We start from the raw sequence: 17495 nt of genomic DNA, 5'->3' as shown, positions 1-17495 counted from the left end.
ACCCTAGTTCTACATGGTATGTCTGGGTCTCTGTAGCCAGACAACCCCCTGTGATGATATCACAAAGGGAGTGTACAGTACGTTCTAGAGTTTCTAGGCTCCAAAGTAACAAAGAGCAGCATTTAAAAGCAACAGATTGCAGACTATCTGCTGAGCTGTGCAAAAAACAATCTCTATCTATCTATCTATCTATCTATCTATCTATCTATCTATCTCTATCCATGGAGCAGCAGACAGTGTTAGCTTGCTTCTATATTTATGCAAATGCCAGGTAAGCAGCCATGCTGGTAAGGGCCAAAGTGTCACGTTTGGCAGCAGGACAGGGCACCTCTCCCTTTTTATGCAGCAGCAGCAGGTGTCAGTGGAGGTCAGAAAAAGAGAGTGCCAGCAGGTAGGGGAGATGTAGAAAGCCACCCCAGAAATATGGTGTCCCCCTGTCTCTCCGGCAGCTGAAATGACAGAGCTGAGCGGTGTTCAAAGTGATTGCTTCTTTCTTTTAAAACCAAGAAGAAGTACCTTACGGCGAAGCTTGGCTGCTCTGGGTGCTTGTTGGATGGGGGGGAGGGTTTGGTTTGGCTTTGCTTTGCTTTGCTTTGCTTTGCTTTGCTTTGCTTCGCTTCGCTTCTGGGGGGGGGAGGAGGACGGGGTGTCTTGGATCTATGTTGTTTGACAAATATTCATTGCTGCTGCTGCTGCTGCTGCTGCTGCTGCTGCTGCTGCAGCACAAATGTTTGCATGGAATGGCCTAGGCTGCTCCTTGCTGCAGGTGCTGGCTGCAGCGGCTCAGATACTAGGCCTCAGGTACTGTGTTGCTTGCTGCACCAATGACCAAGCTGCTCTCTCCACAAGGGTGACAGTTGTCCTGGGACAGGGCTAGTTGCCCCCAGCGCGCCATTGCAACTCATACTTACCTGGCAGGGGAGTTTTAAGCCATGCTCCAGCAGGTGGCTCTCCCAGGGCGAGGCTAGCTCATTGCACTTGGAGCTAGCTGACCTCTGCGATTTCCCCACATGCGGGAAACTCGACTGCACAATTTCTGGTAGTGGGGGACTGCGTGCGCGCTCTCCCCTGTTTTTGGATGGTTACAAAAAACAGAAACAGGTGTTTGTTCAGACAAGCTGCTGCTATTCCCACTGCTTGGGCTTTGGGCATGGTCAATAACTGCTGGCAAAAAGGAGCACCATGTACAATAAATAGCCAGCTAGCAACATCTCAAACAGGGACAAATGACAATGATGTACCTGCACAGACGTTTAGGAATAAGTTCACAGGTGGATTGGGAAATAGGGAAACAAATACTGTGTACTGTATATATATATTTATGAAAAAAACAGCACATTTACAATCAAATCTGGATTTGAAAAAATGGACGGTCCTTGCTTGCAGGATATGATATGGGGTTTTTATTTCACCCCCTCCCCACCCTAGTTCTACATGGTATGTCTGGGTCTCTGTAGCCAGACAACCCCCTGTGATGATATCACAAAGGGAGTGTACAGTACGTTCTAGAGTTTCTAGGCTCCAAAGTAACAAAGAGCAGCATTTAAAAGCAACAGATTGCAGACTATCTGCTGAGCTGTGCAAAAAACAATCTCTATCTATCTATCTATCTATCTATCTATCTATCTATCTCTATCCATGGAGCAGCAGACAGTGTTAGCTTGCTTCTATATTTATGCAAATGCCAGGTAAGCAGCCATGCTGGTAAGGGCCAAAGTGTCACGTTTGGCAGCAGGACAGGGCACCTCTCCCTTTTTATGCAGCAGCAGCAGGTGTCAGTGGAGGTCAGAAAAAGAGAGTGCCAGCAGGTAGGGGAGATGTAGAAAGCCACCCCAGAAATATGGTGTCCCCCTGTCTCTCCGGCAGCTGAAATGACAGAGCTGAGCGGTGTTCAAAGTGATTGCTTCTTTCTTTTAAAACCAAGAAGAAGTACCTTACGGCGAAGCTTGGCTGCTCTGGGTGCTTGTTGGATGGGGGGGAGGGTTTGGTTTGGCTTTGCTTTGCTTTGCTTTGCTTTGCTTTGCTTCGCTTTGCTTCGCTTCGCTTCTGGGGGGGGGAGGAGGACGGGGTGTCTTGGATCTATGTTGTTTGACAAATATTCATTGCTGCTGCTGCTGCTGCTGCTGCTGCTGCTGCTGCTGCAGCACAAATGTTTGCATGGAATGGCCTAGGCTGCTCCTTGCTGCAGGTGCTGGCTGCAGCGGCTCAGATACTAGGCCTCAGGTACTGTGTTGCTTGCTGCACCAATGACCAAGCTGCTCTCTCCACAAGGGTGACAGTTGTCCTGGGACAGGGCTAGTTGCCCCCAGCGCGCCATTGCAACTCATACTTACCTGGCAGGGGAGTTTTAAGCCATGCTCCAGCAGGTGGCTCTCCCAGGGCGAGGCTAGCTCATTGCACTTGGAGCTAGCTGACCTCTGCGATTTCCCCACATGCGGGAAACTCGACTGCACAATTTCTGGTAGTGGGGGACTGCGTGCGCGCTCTCCCCTGTTTTTGGATGGTTACAAAAAACAGAAACAGGTGTTTGTTCAGACAAGCTGCTGCTATTCCCACTGCTTGGGCTTTGGGCATGGTCAATAACTGCTGGCAAAAAGGAGCACCATGTACAATAAATAGCCAGCTAGCAACATCTCAAACAGGGACAAATGACAATGATGTACCTGCACAGACGTTTAGGAATAAGTTCACAGGTGGATTGGGAAATAGGGAAACAAATACTGTGTACTGTATATATATATTTATGAAAAAAACAGCACATTTACAATCAAATCTGGATTTGAAAAAATGGACGGTCCTTGCTTGCAGGATATGATATGGGGTTTTTATTTCACCCCCTCCCCACCCTAGTTCTACATGGTATGTCTGGGTCTCTGTAGCCAGACAACCCCCTGTGATGATATCACAAAGGGAGTGTACAGTACGTTCTAGAGTTTCTAGGCTCCAAAGTAACAAAGAGCAGCATTTAAAAGCAACAGATTGCAGACTATCTGCTGAGCTGTGCAAAAAACAATCTCTATCTATCTATCTATCTATCTATCTATCTATCTCTATCCATGGAGCAGCAGACAGTGTTAGCTTGCTTCTATATTTATGCAAATGCCAGGTAAGCAGCCATGCTGGTAAGGGCCAAAGTGTCACGTTTGGCAGCAGGACAGGGCACCTCTCCCTTTTTATGCAGCAGCAGCAGGTGTCAGTGGAGGTCAGAAAAAGAGAGTGCCAGCAGGTAGGGGAGATGTAGAAAGCCACCCCAGAAATATGGTGTCCCCCTGTCTCTCCGGCAGCTGAAATGACAGAGCTGAGCGGTGTTCAAAGTGATTGCTTCTTTCTTTTAAAACCAAGAAGAAGTACCTTACGGCGAAGCTTGGCTGCTCTGGGTGCTTGTTGGATGGGGGGGAGGGTTTGGTTTGGCTTTGCTTTGCTTTGCTTTGCTTTGCTTTGCTTTGCTTTGCTTCGCTTCGCTTCTGGGGGGGGGAGGAGGACGGGGTGTCTTGGATCTATGTTGTTTGACAAATATTCATTGCTGCTGCTGCTGCTGCTGCTGCTGCTGCTGCTGCTGCTGCTGCAGCACAAATGTTTGCATGGAATGGCCTAGGCTGCTCCTTGCTGCAGGTGCTGGCTGCAGCGGCTCAGATACTAGGCCTCAGGTACTGTGTTGCTTGCTGCACCAATGACCAAGCTGCTCTCTCCACAAGGGTGACAGTTGTCCTGGGACAGGGCTAGTTGCCCCCAGCGCGCCATTGCAACTCATACTTACCTGGCAGGGGAGTTTTAAGCCATGCTCCAGCAGGTGGCTCTCCCAGGGCGAGGCTAGCTCATTGCACTTGGAGCTAGCTGACCTCTGCGATTTCCCCACATGCGGGAAACTCGACTGCACAATTTCTGGTAGTGGGGGACTGCGTGCGCGCTCTCCCCTGTTTTTGGATGGTTACAAAAAACAGAAACAGGTGTTTGTTCAGACAAGCTGCTGCTATTCCCACTGCTTGGGCTTTGGGCATGGTCAATAACTGCTGGCAAAAAGGAGCACCATGTACAATAAATAGCCAGCTAGCAACATCTCAAACAGGGACAAATGACAATGATGTACCTGCACAGACGTTTAGGAATAAGTTCACAGGTGGATTGGGAAATAGGGAAACAAATACTGTGTACTGTATATATATATTTATGAAAAAAACAGCACATTTACAATCAAATCTGGATTTGAAAAAATGGACGGTCCTTGCTTGCAGGATATGATATGGGGTTTTTATTTCACCCCCTCCCCACCCTAGTTCTACATGGTATGTCTGGGTCTCTGTAGCCAGACAACCCCCTGTGATGATATCACAAAGGGAGTGTACAGTACGTTCTAGAGTTTCTAGGCTCCAAAGTAACAAAGAGCAGCATTTAAAAGCAACAGATTGCAGACTATCTGCTGAGCTGTGCAAAAAACAATCTCTATCTATCTATCTATCTATCTATCTATCTATCTATCTATCTCTATCCATGGAGCAGCAGACAGTGTTAGCTTGCTTCTATATTTATGCAAATGCCAGGTAAGCAGCCATGCTGGTAAGGGCCAAAGTGTCACGTTTGGCAGCAGGACAGGGCACCTCTCCCTTTTTATGCAGCAGCAGCAGGTGTCAGTGGAGGTCAGAAAAAGAGAGTGCCAGCAGGTAGGGGAGATGTAGAAAGCCACCCCAGAAATATGGTGTCCCCCTGTCTCTCCGGCAGCTGAAATGACAGAGCTGAGCGGTGTTCAAAGTGATTGCTTCTTTCTTTTAAAACCAAGAAGAAGTACCTTACGGCGAAGCTTGGCTGCTCTGGGTGCTTGTTGGATGGGGGGGAGGGTTTGGTTTGGCTTTGCTTTGCTTTGCTTTGCTTTGCTTTGCTTTGCTTTGCTTTGCTTTGCTTTGCTTCGCTTCTGGGGGGGGGAGGAGGACGGGGTGTCTTGGATCTATGTTGTTTGACAAATATTCATTGCTGCTGCTGCTGCTGCTGCTGCTGCTGCTGCTGCTGCTGCTGCTGCTGCTGCTGCTGCTGCAGCACAAATGTTTGCATGGAATGGCCTAGGCTGCTCCTTGCTGCAGGTGCTGGCTGCAGCGGCTCAGATACTAGGCCTCAGGTACTGTGTTGCTTGCTGCACCAATGACCAAGCTGCTCTCTCCACAAGGGTGACAGTTGTCCTGGGACAGGGCTAGTTGCCCCCAGCGCGCCATTGCAACTCATACTTACCTGGCAGGGGAGTTTTAAGCCATGCTCCAGCAGGTGGCTCTCCCAGGGCGAGGCTAGCTCATTGCACTTGGAGCTAGCTGACCTCTGCGATTTCCCCACATGCGGGAAACTCGACTGCACAATTTCTGGTAGTGGGGGACTGCGTGCGCGCTCTCCCCTGTTTTTGGATGGTTACAAAAAACAGAAACAGGTGTTTGTTCAGACAAGCTGCTGCTATTCCCACTGCTTGGGCTTTGGGCATGGTCAATAACTGCTGGCAAAAAGGAGCACCATGTACAATAAATAGCCAGCTAGCAACATCTCAAACAGGGACAAATGACAATGATGTACCTGCACAGACGTTTAGGAATAAGTTCACAGGTGGATTGGGAAATAGGGAAACAAATACTGTGTACTGTATATATATATTTATGAAAAAAACAGCACATTTACAATCAAATCTGGATTTGAAAAAATGGACGGTCCTTGCTTGCAGGATATGATATGGGGTTTTTATTTCACCCCCTCCCCACCCTAGTTCTACATGGTATGTCTGGGTCTCTGTAGCCAGACAACCCCCTGTGATGATATCACAAAGGGAGTGTACAGTACGTTCTAGAGTTTCTAGGCTCCAAAGTAACAAAGAGCAGCATTTAAAAGCAACAGATTGCAGACTATCTGCTGAGCTGTGCAAAAAACAATCTCTATCTATCTATCTATCTATCTATCTATCTATCTATCTATCTATCTCTATCCATGGAGCAGCAGACAGTGTTAGCTTGCTTCTATATTTATGCAAATGCCAGGTAAGCAGCCATGCTGGTAAGGGCCAAAGTGTCACGTTTGGCAGCAGGACAGGGCACCTCTCCCTTTTTATGCAGCAGCAGCAGGTGTCAGTGGAGGTCAGAAAAAGAGAGTGCCAGCAGGTAGGGGAGATGTAGAAAGCCACCCCAGAAATATGGTGTCCCCCTGTCTCTCCGGCAGCTGAAATGACAGAGCTGAGCGGTGTTCAAAGTGATTGCTTCTTTCTTTTAAAACCAAGAAGAAGTACCTTACGGCGAAGCTTGGCTGCTCTGGGTGCTTGTTGGATGGGGGGGAGGGTTTGGTTTGGCTTTGCTTTGCTTTGCTTTGCTTTGCTTTGCTTTGCTTCGCTTCGCTTCTGGGGGGGGGAGGAGGACGGGGTGTCTTGGATCTATGTTGTTTGACAAATATTCATTGCTGCTGCTGCTGCTGCTGCTGCTGCTGCTGCTGCTGCAGCACAAATGTTTGCATGGAATGGCCTAGGCTGCTCCTTGCTGCAGGTGCTGGCTGCAGCGGCTCAGATACTAGGCCTCAGGTACTGTGTTGCTTGCTGCACCAATGACCAAGCTGCTCTCTCCACAAGGGTGACAGTTGTCCTGGGACAGGGCTAGTTGCCCCCAGCGCGCCATTGCAACTCATACTTACCTGGCAGGGGAGTTTTAAGCCATGCTCCAGCAGGTGGCTCTCCCAGGGCGAGGCTAGCTCATTGCACTTGGAGCTAGCTGACCTCTGCGATTTCCCCACATGCGGGAAACTCGACTGCACAATTTCTGGTAGTGGGGGACTGCGTGCGCGCTCTCCCCTGTTTTTGGATGGTTACAAAAAACAGAAACAGGTGTTTGTTCAGACAAGCTGCTGCTATTCCCACTGCTTGGGCTTTGGGCATGGTCAATAACTGCTGGCAAAAAGGAGCACCATGTACAATAAATAGCCAGCTAGCAACATCTCAAACAGGGACAAATGACAATGATGTACCTGCACAGACGTTTAGGAATAAGTTCACAGGTGGATTGGGAAATAGGGAAACAAATACTGTGTACTGTATATATATATTTATGAAAAAAACAGCACATTTACAATCAAATCTGGATTTGAAAAAATGGACGGTCCTTGCTTGCAGGATATGATATGGGGTTTTTATTTCACCCCCTCCCCACCCTAGTTCTACATGGTATGTCTGGGTCTCTGTAGCCAGACAACCCCCTGTGATGATATCACAAAGGGAGTGTACAGTACGTTCTAGAGTTTCTAGGCTCCAAAGTAACAAAGAGCAGCATTTAAAAGCAACAGATTGCAGACTATCTGCTGAGCTGTGCAAAAAACAATCTCTATCTATCTATCTATCTATCTATCTATCTATCTATCTATCTCTATCCATGGAGCAGCAGACAGTGTTAGCTTGCTTCTATATTTATGCAAATGCCAGGTAAGCAGCCATGCTGGTAAGGGCCAAAGTGTCACGTTTGGCAGCAGGACAGGGCACCTCTCCCTTTTTATGCAGCAGCAGCAGGTGTCAGTGGAGGTCAGAAAAAGAGAGTGCCAGCAGGTAGGGGAGATGTAGAAAGCCACCCCAGAAATATGGTGTCCCCCTGTCTCTCCGGCAGCTGAAATGACAGAGCTGAGCGGTGTTCAAAGTGATTGCTTCTTTCTTTTAAAACCAAGAAGAAGTACCTTACGGCGAAGCTTGGCTGCTCTGGGTGCTTGTTGGATGGGGGGGAGGGTTTGGTTTGGCTTTGCTTTGCTTTGCTTTGCTTTGCTTTGCTTTGCTTCGCTTCGCTTCTGGGGGGGGGAGGAGGACGGGGTGTCTTGGATCTATGTTGTTTGACAAATATTCATTGGCTGCTGCTGCTGCTGCTGCTGCTGCTGCTGCTGCAGCACAAATGTTTGCATGGAATGGCCTAGGCTGCTCCTTGCTGCAGGTGCTGGCTGCAGCGGCTCAGATACTAGGCCTCAGGTACTGTGTTGCTTGCTGCACCAATGACCAAGCTGCTCTCTCCACAAGGGTGACAGTTGTCCTGGGACAGGGCTAGTTGCCCCCAGCGCGCCATTGCAACTCATACTTACCTGGCAGGGGAGTTTTAAGCCATGCTCCAGCAGGTGGCTCTCCCAGGGCGAGGCTAGCTCATTGCACTTGGAGCTAGCTGACCTCTGCGATTTCCCCACATGCGGGAAACTCGACTGCACAATTTCTGGTAGTGGGGGACTGCGTGCGCGCTCTCCCCTGTTTTTGGATGGTTACAAAAAACAGAAACAGGTGTTTGTTCAGACAAGCTGCTGCTATTCCCACTGCTTGGGCTTTGGGCATGGTCAATAACTGCTGGCAAAAAGGAGCACCATGTACAATAAATAGCCAGCTAGCAACATCTCAAACAGGGACAAATGACAATGATGTACCTGCACAGACGTTTAGGAATAAGTTCACAGGTGGATTGGGAAATAGGGAAACAAATACTGTGTACTGTATATATATATTTATGAAAAAAACAGCACATTTACAATCAAATCTGGATTTGAAAAAATGGACGGTCCTTGCTTGCAGGATATGATATGGGGTTTTTATTTCACCCCCTCCCCACCCTAGTTCTACATGGTATGTCTGGGTCTCTGTAGCCAGACAACCCCCTGTGATGATATCACAAAGGGAGTGTACAGTACGTTCTAGAGTTTCTAGGCTCCAAAGTAACAAAGAGCAGCATTTAAAAGCAACAGATTGCAGACTATCTGCTGAGCTGTGCAAAAAACAATCTCTATCTATCTATCTATCTATCTATCTATCTATCTATCTATCTCTATCCATGGAGCAGCAGACAGTGTTAGCTTGCTTCTATATTTATGCAAATGCCAGGTAAGCAGCCATGCTGGTAAGGGCCAAAGTGTCACGTTTGGCAGCAGGACAGGGCACCTCTCCCTTTTTATGCAGCAGCAGCAGGTGTCAGTGGAGGTCAGAAAAAGAGAGTGCCAGCAGGTAGGGGAGATGTAGAAAGCCACCCCAGAAATATGGTGTCCCCCTGTCTCTCCGGCAGCTGAAATGACAGAGCTGAGCGGTGTTCAAAGTGATTGCTTCTTTCTTTTAAAACCAAGAAGAAGTACCTTACGGCGAAGCTTGGCTGCTCTGGGTGCTTGTTGGATGGGGGGGAGGGTTTGGTTTGGCTTTGCTTTGCTTTGCTTTGCTTTGCTTTGCTTTGCTTTGCTTCGCTTCGCTTCTGGGGGGGGGAGGAGGACGGGGTGTCTTGGATCTATGTTGTTTGACAAATATTCATTGCTGCTGCTGCTGCTGCTGCTGCTGCTGCTGCTGCTGCAGCACAAATGTTTGCATGGAATGGCCTAGGCTGCTCCTTGCTGCAGGTGCTGGCTGCAGCGGCTCAGATACTAGGCCTCAGGTACTGTGTTGCTTGCTGCACCAATGACCAAGCTGCTCTCTCCACAAGGGTGACAGTTGTCCTGGGACAGGGCTAGTTGCCCCCAGCGCGCCATTGCAACTCATACTTACCTGGCAGGGGAGTTTTAAGCCATGCTCCAGCAGGTGGCTCTCCCAGGGCGAGGCTAGCTCATTGCACTTGGAGCTAGCTGACCTCTGCGATTTCCCCACATGCGGGAAACTCGACTGCACAATTTCTGGTAGTGGGGGACTGCGTGCGCGCTCTCCCCTGTTTTTGGATGGTTACAAAAAACAGAAACAGGTGTTTGTTCAGACAAGCTGCTGCTATTCCCACTGCTTGGGCTTTGGGCATGGTCAATAACTGCTGGCAAAAAGGAGCACCATGTACAATAAATAGCCAGCTAGCAACATCTCAAACAGGGACAAATGACAATGATGTACCTGCACAGACGTTTAGGAATAAGTTCACAGGTGGATTGGGAAATAGGGAAACAAATACTGTGTACTGTATATATATATTTATGAAAAAAACAGCACATTTACAATCAAATCTGGATTTGAAAAAATGGACGGTCCTTGCTTGCAGGATATGATATGGGGTTTTTATTTCACCCCCTCCCCACCCTAGTTCTACATGGTATGTCTGGGTCTCTGTAGCCAGACAACCCCCTGTGATGATATCACAAAGGGAGTGTACAGTACGTTCTAGAGTTTCTAGGCTCCAAAGTAACAAAGAGCAGCATTTAAAAGCAACAGATTGCAGACTATCTGCTGAGCTGTGCAAAAAACAATCTCTATCTATCTATCTATCTATCTATCTATCTATCTATCTATCTCTATCCATGGAGCAGCAGACAGTGTTAGCTTGCTTCTATATTTATGCAAATGCCAGGTAAGCAGCCATGCTGGTAAGGGCCAAAGTGTCACGTTTGGCAGCAGGACAGGGCACCTCTCCCTTTTTATGCAGCAGCAGCAGGTGTCAGTGGAGGTCAGAAAAAGAGAGTGCCAGCAGGTAGGGGAGATGTAGAAAGCCACCCCAGAAATATGGTGTCCCCCTGTCTCTCCGGCAGCTGAAATGACAGAGCTGAGCGGTGTTCAAAGTGATTGCTTCTTTCTTTTAAAACCAAGAAGAAGTACCTTACGGCGAAGCTTGGCTGCTCTGGGTGCTTGTTGGATGGGGGGGAGGGTTTGGTTTGGCTTTGCTTTGCTTTGCTTTGCTTTGCTTTGCTTTGCTTTGCTTCGCTTCGCTTCTGGGGGGGGGAGGAGGACGGGGTGTCTTGGATCTATGTTGTTTGACAAATATTCATTGCTGCTGCTGCTGCTGCTGCTGCTGCTGCTGCTGCTGCAGCACAAATGTTTGCATGGAATGGCCTAGGCTGCTCCTTGCTGCAGGTGCTGGCTGCAGCGGCTCAGATACTAGGCCTCAGGTACTGTGTTGCTTGCTGCACCAATGACCAAGCTGCTCTCTCCACAAGGGTGACAGTTGTCCTGGGACAGGGCTAGTTGCCCCCAGCGCGCCATTGCAACTCATACTTACCTGGCAGGGGAGTTTTAAGCCATGCTCCAGCAGGTGGCTCTCCCAGGGCGAGGCTAGCTCATTGCACTTGGAGCTAGCTGACCTCTGCGATTTCCCCACATGCGGGAAACTCGACTGCACAATTTCTGGTAGTGGGGGACTGCGTGCGCGCTCTCCCCTGTTTTTGGATGGTTACAAAAAACAGAAACAGGTGTTTGTTCAGACAAGCTGCTGCTATTCCCACTGCTTGGGCTTTGGGCATGGTCAATAACTGCTGGCAAAAAGGAGCACCATGTACAATAAATAGCCAGCTAGCAACATCTCAAACAGGGACAAATGACAATGATGTACCTGCACAGACGTTTAGGAATAAGTTCACAGGTGGATTGGGAAATAGGGAAACAAATACTGTGTACTGTATATATATATTTATGAAAAAAACAGCACATTTACAATCAAATCTGGATTTGAAAAAATGGACGGTCCTTGCTTGCAGGATATGATATGGGGTTTTTATTTCACCCCCTCCCCACCCTAGTTCTACATGGTATGTCTGGGTCTCTGTAGCCAGACAACCCCCTGTGATGATATCACAAAGGGAGTGTACAGTACGTTCTAGAGTTTCTAGGCTCCAAAGTAACAAAGAGCAGCATTTAAAAGCAACAGATTGCAGACTATCTGCTGAGCTGTGCAAAAAACAATCTCTATCTATCTATCTATCTATCTATCTATCTATCTATCTATCTCTATCCATGGAGCAGCAGACAGTGTTAGCTTGCTTCTATATTTATGCAAATGCCAGGTAAGCAGCCATGCTGGTAAGGGCCAAAGTGTCACGTTTGGCAGCAGGACAGGGCACCTCTCCCTTTTTATGCAGCAGCAGCAGGTGTCAGTGGAGGTCAGAAAAAGAGAGTGCCAGCAGGTAGGGGAGATGTAGAAAGCCACCCCAGAAATATGGTGTCCCCCTGTCTCTCCGGCAGCTGAAATGACAGAGCTGAGCGGTGTTCAAAGTGATTGCTTCTTTCTTTTAAAACCAAGAAGAAGTACCTTACGGCGAAGCTTGGCTGCTCTGGGTGCTTGTTGGATGGGGGGGAGGGTTTGGTTTGGTTTGCTTTGCTTTGCTTTGCTTTGCTTTGCTTTGCTTTGCTTTGCTTCGCTTCGCTTCTGGGGGGGGGAGGAGGACGGGGTGTCTTGGATCTATGTTGTTTGACAAATATTCATTGCTGCTGCTGCTGCTGCTGCTGCTGCTGCTGCTGCTGCAGCACAAATGTTTGCATGGAATGGCCTAGGCTGCTCCTTGCTGCAGGTGCTGGCTGCAGCGGCTCAGATACTAGGCCTCAGGTACTGTGTTGCTTGCTGCACCAATGACCAAGCTGCTCTCTCCACAAGGGTGACAGTTGTCCTGGGACAGGGCTAGTTGCCCCCAGCGCGCCATTGCAACTCATACTTACCTGGCAGGGGAGTTTTAAGCCATGCTCCAGCAGGTGGCTCTCCCAGGGCGAGGCTAGCTCATTGCACTTGGAGCTAGCTGACCTCTGCGATTTCCCCACATGCGGGAAACTCGACTGCACAATTTCTGGTAGTGGGGGACTGCGTGCGCGCTCTCCCCTGTTTTTGGATGGTTACAAAAAACAGAAACAGGTGTTTGTTCAGACAAGCTGCTGCTATTCCCACTGCTTGGGCTTTGGGCATGGTCAATAACTGCTGGCAAAAAGGAGCACCATGTACAATAAATAGCCAGCTAGCAACATCTCAAACAGGGACAAATGACAATGATGTACCTGCACAGACGTTTAGGAATAAGTTCACAGGTGGATTGGGAAATAGGGAAACAAATACTGTGTACTGTATATATATATTTATGAAAAAAACAGCACATTTACAATCAAATCTGGATTTGAAAAAATGGACGGTCCTTGCTTGCAGGATATGATATGGGGTTTTTATTTCACCCCCTCCCCACCCTAGTTCTACATGGTATGTCTGGGTCTCTGTAGCCAGACAACCCCCTGTGATGATATCACAAAGGGAGTGTACAGTACGTTCTAGAGTTTCTAGGCTCCAAAGTAACAAAGACAGATTGCAGACTATCTGCTGAGCTGTGCAAAAAACAATCTCTATCTATCTATCTATCTATCTATCTATCTATCTATCTATCTCTATCTCTATCCATGGAGCAGCAGACAGTGTTAGCTTGCTTCTATATTTATGCAAATGCCAGGTAAGCAGCCATGCTGGTAAGGGCCAAAGTGTCACGTTTGGCAGCAGGACAGGGCACCTCTCCCTTTTTATGCAGCAGCAGCAGGTGTCAGTGGAGGTCAGAAAAAGAGAGTGCCAGCAGGTAGGGGAGATGTAGAAAGCCACCCCAGAAATATGGTGTCCCCCTGTCTCTCCGGCAGCTGAAATGACAGAGCTGAGCGGTGTTCAAAGTGATTGCTTCTTTCTTTTAAAACCAAGAAGAAGTACCTTACGGCGAAGCTTGGCTGCTCTGGGTGCTTGTTGGATGGGGGGGAGGGTTTGGTTTGGCTTTGCTTTGCTTTGCTTTGCTTTGCTTTGCTTTGCTTTGCTTCGCTTCGCTTCTGGGGGGGGGAGGAGGACGGGGTGTCTTGGATCTATGTTGTTTGACAAATATTCATTGCTGCTGCTGCTGCTGCTGCTGCTGCTGCTGCTGCTGCAGCACAAATGTTTGCATGGAATGGCCTAGGCTGCTCCTTGCTGCAGGTGCTGGCTGCAGCGGCTCAGATACTAGGCCTCAGGTACTGTGTTGCTTGCTGCACCAATGACCAAGCTGCTCTCTCCACAAGGGTGACAGTTGTCCTGGGACAGGGCTAGTTGCCCCCAGCGCGCCATTGCAACTCATACTTACCTGGCAGGGGAGTTTTAAGCCATGCTCCAGCAGGTGGCTCTCCCAGGGCGAGGCTAGCTCATTGCACTTGGAGCTAGCTGACCTCTGCGATTTCCCCACATGCGGGAAACTCGACTGCACAATTTCTGGTAGTGGGGGACTGCGTGCGCGCTCTCCCCTGTTTTTGGATGGTTACAAAAAACAGAAACAGGTGTTTGTTCAGACAAGCTGCTGCTATTCCCACTGCTTGGGCTTTGGGCATGGTCAATAACTGCTGGCAAAAAGGAGCACCATGTACAATAAATAGCCAGCTAGCAACATCTCAAACAGGGACAAATGACAATGATGTACCTGCACAGACGTTTAGGAATAAGTTCACAGGTGGATTGGGAAATAGGGAAACAAATACTGTGTACTGTATATATATATTTATGAAAAAAACAGCACATTTACAATCAAATCTGGATTTGAAAAAATGGACGGTCCTTGCTTGCAGGATATGATATGGGGTTTTTATTTCACCCCCTCCCCACCCTAGTTCTACATGGTATGTCTGGGTCTCTGTAGCCAGACAACCCCCTGTGATGATATCACAAAGGGAGTGTACAGTACGTTCTAGAGTTTCTAGGCTCCAAAGTAACAAAGAGCAGCATTTAAAAGCAACAGATTGCAGACTATCTGCTGAGCTGTGCAAAAAACAATCTCTATCTATCTATCTATCTATCTATCTATCTATCTATCTATCTCTATCCATGGAGCAGCAGACAGTGTTAGCTTGCTTCTATATTTATGCAAATGCCAGGTAAGCAGCCATGCTGGTAAGGGCCAAAGTGTCACGTTTGGCAGCAGGACAGGGCACCTCTCCCTTTTTATGCAGCAGCAGCAGGTGTCAGTGGAGGTCAGAAAAAGAGAGTGCCAGCAGGTAGGGGAGATGTAGAAAGCCACCCCAGAAATATGGTGTCCCCCTGTCTCTCCGGCAGCTGAAATGACAGAGCTGAGCGGTGTTCAAAGTGATTGCTTCTTTCTTTTAAAACCAAGAAGAAGTACCTTACGGCGAAGCTTGGCTGCTCTGGGTGCTTGTTGGATGGGGGGGAGGGTTTGGTTTGGCTTTGCTTTGCTTTGCTTTGCTTTGCTTTGCTTTGCTTTGCTTCGCTTCGCTTCTGGGGGGGGGAGGAGGACGGGGTGTCTTGGATCTATGTTGTTTGACAAATATTCATTGCTGCTGCTGCTGCTGCTGCTGCTGCTGCTGCTGCTGCAGCACAAATGTTTGCATGGAATGGCCTAGGCTGCTCCTTGCTGCAGGTGCTGGCTGCAGCGGCTCAGATACTAGGCCTCAGGTACTGTGTTGCTTGCTGCACCAATGACCAAGCTGCTCTCTCCACAAGGGTGACAGTTGTCCTGGGACAGGGCTAGTTGCCCCCAGCGCGCCATTGCAACTCATACTTACCTGGCAGGGGAGTTTTAAGCCATGCTCCAGCAGGTGGCTCTCCCAGGGCGAGGCTAGCTCATTGCACTTGGAGCTAGCTGACCTCTGCGATTTCCCCACATGCGGGAAACTCGACTGCACAATTTCTGGTAGTGGGGGACTGCGTGCGCGCTCTCCCCTGTTTTTGGATGGTTACAAAAAACAGAAACAGGTGTTTGTTCAGACAAGCTGCTGCTATTCCCACTGCTTGGGCTTTGGGCATGGTCAATAACTGCTGGCAAAAAGGAGCACCATGTACAATAAATAGCCAGCTAGCAACATCTCAAACAGGGACAAATGACAATGATGTACCTGCACAGACGTTTAGGAATAAGTTCACAGGTGGATTGGGAAATAGGGAAACAAATACTGTGTACTGTATATATATATTTATGAAAAAAACAGCACATTTACAATCAAATCTGGATTTGAAAAAATGGACGGTCCTTGCTTGCAGGATATGATATGGGGTTTTTATTTCACCCCCTCCCCACCCTAGTTCTACATGGTATGTCTGGGTCTCTGTAGCCAGACAACCCCCTGTGATGATATCACAAAGGGAGTGTACAGTACGTTCTAGAGTTTCTAGGCTCCAAAGTAACAAAGAGCAGCATTTAAAAGCAACAGATTGCAGACTATCTGCTGAGCTGTGCAAAAAACAATCTCTATCTATCTATCTATCTATCTATCTATCTATCTATCTATCTATCTCTATCCATGGAGCAGCAGACAGTGTTAGCTTGCTTCTATATTTATGCAAATGCCAGGTAAGCAGCCATGCTGGTAAGGGCCAAAGTGTCACGTTTGGCAGCAGGACAGGGCACCTCTCCCTTTTTATGCAGCAGCAGCAGGTGTCAGTGGAGGTCAGAAAAAGAGAGTGCCAGCAGGTAGGGGAGATGTAGAAAGCCACCCCAGAAATATGGTGTCCCCCTGTCTCTCCGGCAGCTGAAATGACAGAGCTGAGCGGTGTTCAAAGTGATTGCTTCTTTCTTTTAAAACCAAGAAGAAGTACCTTACGGCGAAGCTTGGCTGCTCTGGGTGCTTGTTGGATGGGGGGGAGGGTTTGGTTTGGCTTTGCTTTGCTTTGCTTTGCTTTGCTTTGCTTTGCTTCTGCTTCGCTTCTGGGGGGGGGAGGAGGACGGGGTGTCTTGGATCTATGTTGTTTGACAAATATTCATTGCTGCTGCTGCTGCTGCTGCTGCTGCTGCTGCTGCTGCAGCACAAATGTTTGCATGGAATGGCCTAGGCTGCTCCTTGCTGCAGGTGCTGGCTGCAGCGGCTCAGATACTAGGCCTCAGGTACTGTGTTGCTTGCTGCACCAATGACCAAGCTGCTCTCTCCACAAGGGTGACAGTTGTCCTGGGACAGGGCTAGTTGCCCCCAGCGCGCCATTGCAACTCATACTTACCTGGCAGGGGAGTTTTAAGCCATGCTCCAGCAGGTGGCTCTCCCAGGGCGAGGCTAGCTCATTGCACTTGGAGCTAGCTGACCTCTGCGATTTCCCCACATGCGGGAAACTCGACTGCACAATTTCTGGTAGTGGGGGACTGCGTGCGCGCTCTCCCCTGTTTTTGGATGGTTACAAAAAACAGAAACAGGTGTTTGTTCAGACAAGCTGCTGCTATTCCCACTGCTTGGGCTTTGGGCATGGTCAATAACTGCTGGCAAAAAGGAGCACCATGTACAATAAATAGCCAGCTAGCAACATCTCAAACAGGGACAAATGACAATGATGTACCTGCACAGACGTTTAGGAATAAGTTCACAGGTGGATTGGGAAATAGGGAAACAAATACTGTGTACTGTATATATATATTTATGAAAAAAACAGCACATTTACAATCAAATCTGGATTTGAAAAAATGGACGGTCCTTGCTTGCAGGATATGATATGGGGTTTTTATTTCACCCCCTCCCCACCCTAGTTCTACATGGTATGTCTGGGTCTCTGTAGCCAGACAACCCCCTGTGATGATATCACAAAGGGAGTGTACAGTACGTTCTAGAGTTTCTAGGCTCCAAAGTAACAAAGAGCAGCATTTAAAAGCAACAGATTGCAGACTATCTGCTGAGCTGTGCAAAAAACAATCTCTATCTATCTATCTATCTATCTATCTATCTATCTATCTATCTATCTCTATCCATGGAGCAGCAGACAGTGTTAGCTTGCTTCTATATTTATGCAAATGCCAGGTAAGCAGCCATGCTGGTAAGGGCCAAAGTGTCACGTTTGGCAGCAGGACAGGGCACCTCTCCCTTTTTATGCAGCAGCAGCAGGTGTCAGTGGAGGTCA

General features: G+C 48.4%; 12 non-coding genes across 12 annotated transcripts; all 12 read left to right on the top strand.

Moving 5' to 3' along the window:
• Positions 1 to 903: 903 nt before the first annotated feature.
• On the top strand, positions 904 to 1071 carry LOC142481629 (U1 spliceosomal RNA). The gene has a single exon (XR_012795900.1). It is a non-coding gene; the product is annotated as a U1 spliceosomal RNA (small nuclear RNA).
• A 1254-nt stretch (positions 1072 to 2325) lies between these two features.
• Positions 2326 to 2493, top strand: LOC142481628 (U1 spliceosomal RNA). The gene has a single exon (XR_012795899.1). It is a non-coding gene; the product is annotated as a U1 spliceosomal RNA (small nuclear RNA).
• Positions 2494 to 3749: 1256 nt separating this feature from the next.
• LOC142481627 (U1 spliceosomal RNA) lies at positions 3750 to 3917 on the top strand. The gene has a single exon (XR_012795898.1). It is a non-coding gene; the product is annotated as a U1 spliceosomal RNA (small nuclear RNA).
• A 1292-nt stretch (positions 3918 to 5209) lies between these two features.
• Positions 5210 to 5377, top strand: LOC142481626 (U1 spliceosomal RNA). Its single transcript, XR_012795897.1, has one exon. It is a non-coding gene; the product is annotated as a U1 spliceosomal RNA (small nuclear RNA).
• Positions 5378 to 6634: 1257 nt separating this feature from the next.
• LOC142481625 (U1 spliceosomal RNA) lies at positions 6635 to 6802 on the top strand. The gene has a single exon (XR_012795896.1). It is a non-coding gene; the product is annotated as a U1 spliceosomal RNA (small nuclear RNA).
• A 1251-nt stretch (positions 6803 to 8053) lies between these two features.
• Positions 8054 to 8221, top strand: LOC142481624 (U1 spliceosomal RNA). The gene has a single exon (XR_012795895.1). It is a non-coding gene; the product is annotated as a U1 spliceosomal RNA (small nuclear RNA).
• A 1258-nt stretch (positions 8222 to 9479) lies between these two features.
• On the top strand, positions 9480 to 9647 carry LOC142481622 (U1 spliceosomal RNA). The gene has a single exon (XR_012795893.1). It is a non-coding gene; the product is annotated as a U1 spliceosomal RNA (small nuclear RNA).
• A 1258-nt stretch (positions 9648 to 10905) lies between these two features.
• On the top strand, positions 10906 to 11073 carry LOC142481621 (U1 spliceosomal RNA). Its single transcript, XR_012795892.1, has one exon. It is a non-coding gene; the product is annotated as a U1 spliceosomal RNA (small nuclear RNA).
• Positions 11074 to 12335: 1262 nt separating this feature from the next.
• On the top strand, positions 12336 to 12503 carry LOC142481620 (U1 spliceosomal RNA). Its single transcript, XR_012795891.1, has one exon. It is a non-coding gene; the product is annotated as a U1 spliceosomal RNA (small nuclear RNA).
• A 1247-nt stretch (positions 12504 to 13750) lies between these two features.
• On the top strand, positions 13751 to 13918 carry LOC142481619 (U1 spliceosomal RNA). The gene has a single exon (XR_012795890.1). It is a non-coding gene; the product is annotated as a U1 spliceosomal RNA (small nuclear RNA).
• A 1258-nt stretch (positions 13919 to 15176) lies between these two features.
• On the top strand, positions 15177 to 15344 carry LOC142481618 (U1 spliceosomal RNA). Its single transcript, XR_012795889.1, has one exon. It is a non-coding gene; the product is annotated as a U1 spliceosomal RNA (small nuclear RNA).
• Positions 15345 to 16602: 1258 nt separating this feature from the next.
• Positions 16603 to 16770, top strand: LOC142481617 (U1 spliceosomal RNA). The gene has a single exon (XR_012795888.1). It is a non-coding gene; the product is annotated as a U1 spliceosomal RNA (small nuclear RNA).
• The last annotated feature ends 725 nt before the right edge of the window (positions 16771 to 17495 follow it).

The sequence above is a fragment of the Ascaphus truei genome, unplaced genomic scaffold (genome assembly GCF_040206685.1).
Source record: "Ascaphus truei isolate aAscTru1 unplaced genomic scaffold, aAscTru1.hap1 HAP1_SCAFFOLD_281, whole genome shotgun sequence".
In the NCBI taxonomy this organism is placed as follows: domain Eukaryota; kingdom Metazoa; phylum Chordata; class Amphibia; order Anura; family Ascaphidae; genus Ascaphus; species Ascaphus truei.
The sequence above is the reverse complement of the archived record's forward strand: the minus strand, read 5'-3'. Positions and strand labels throughout refer to the sequence as shown.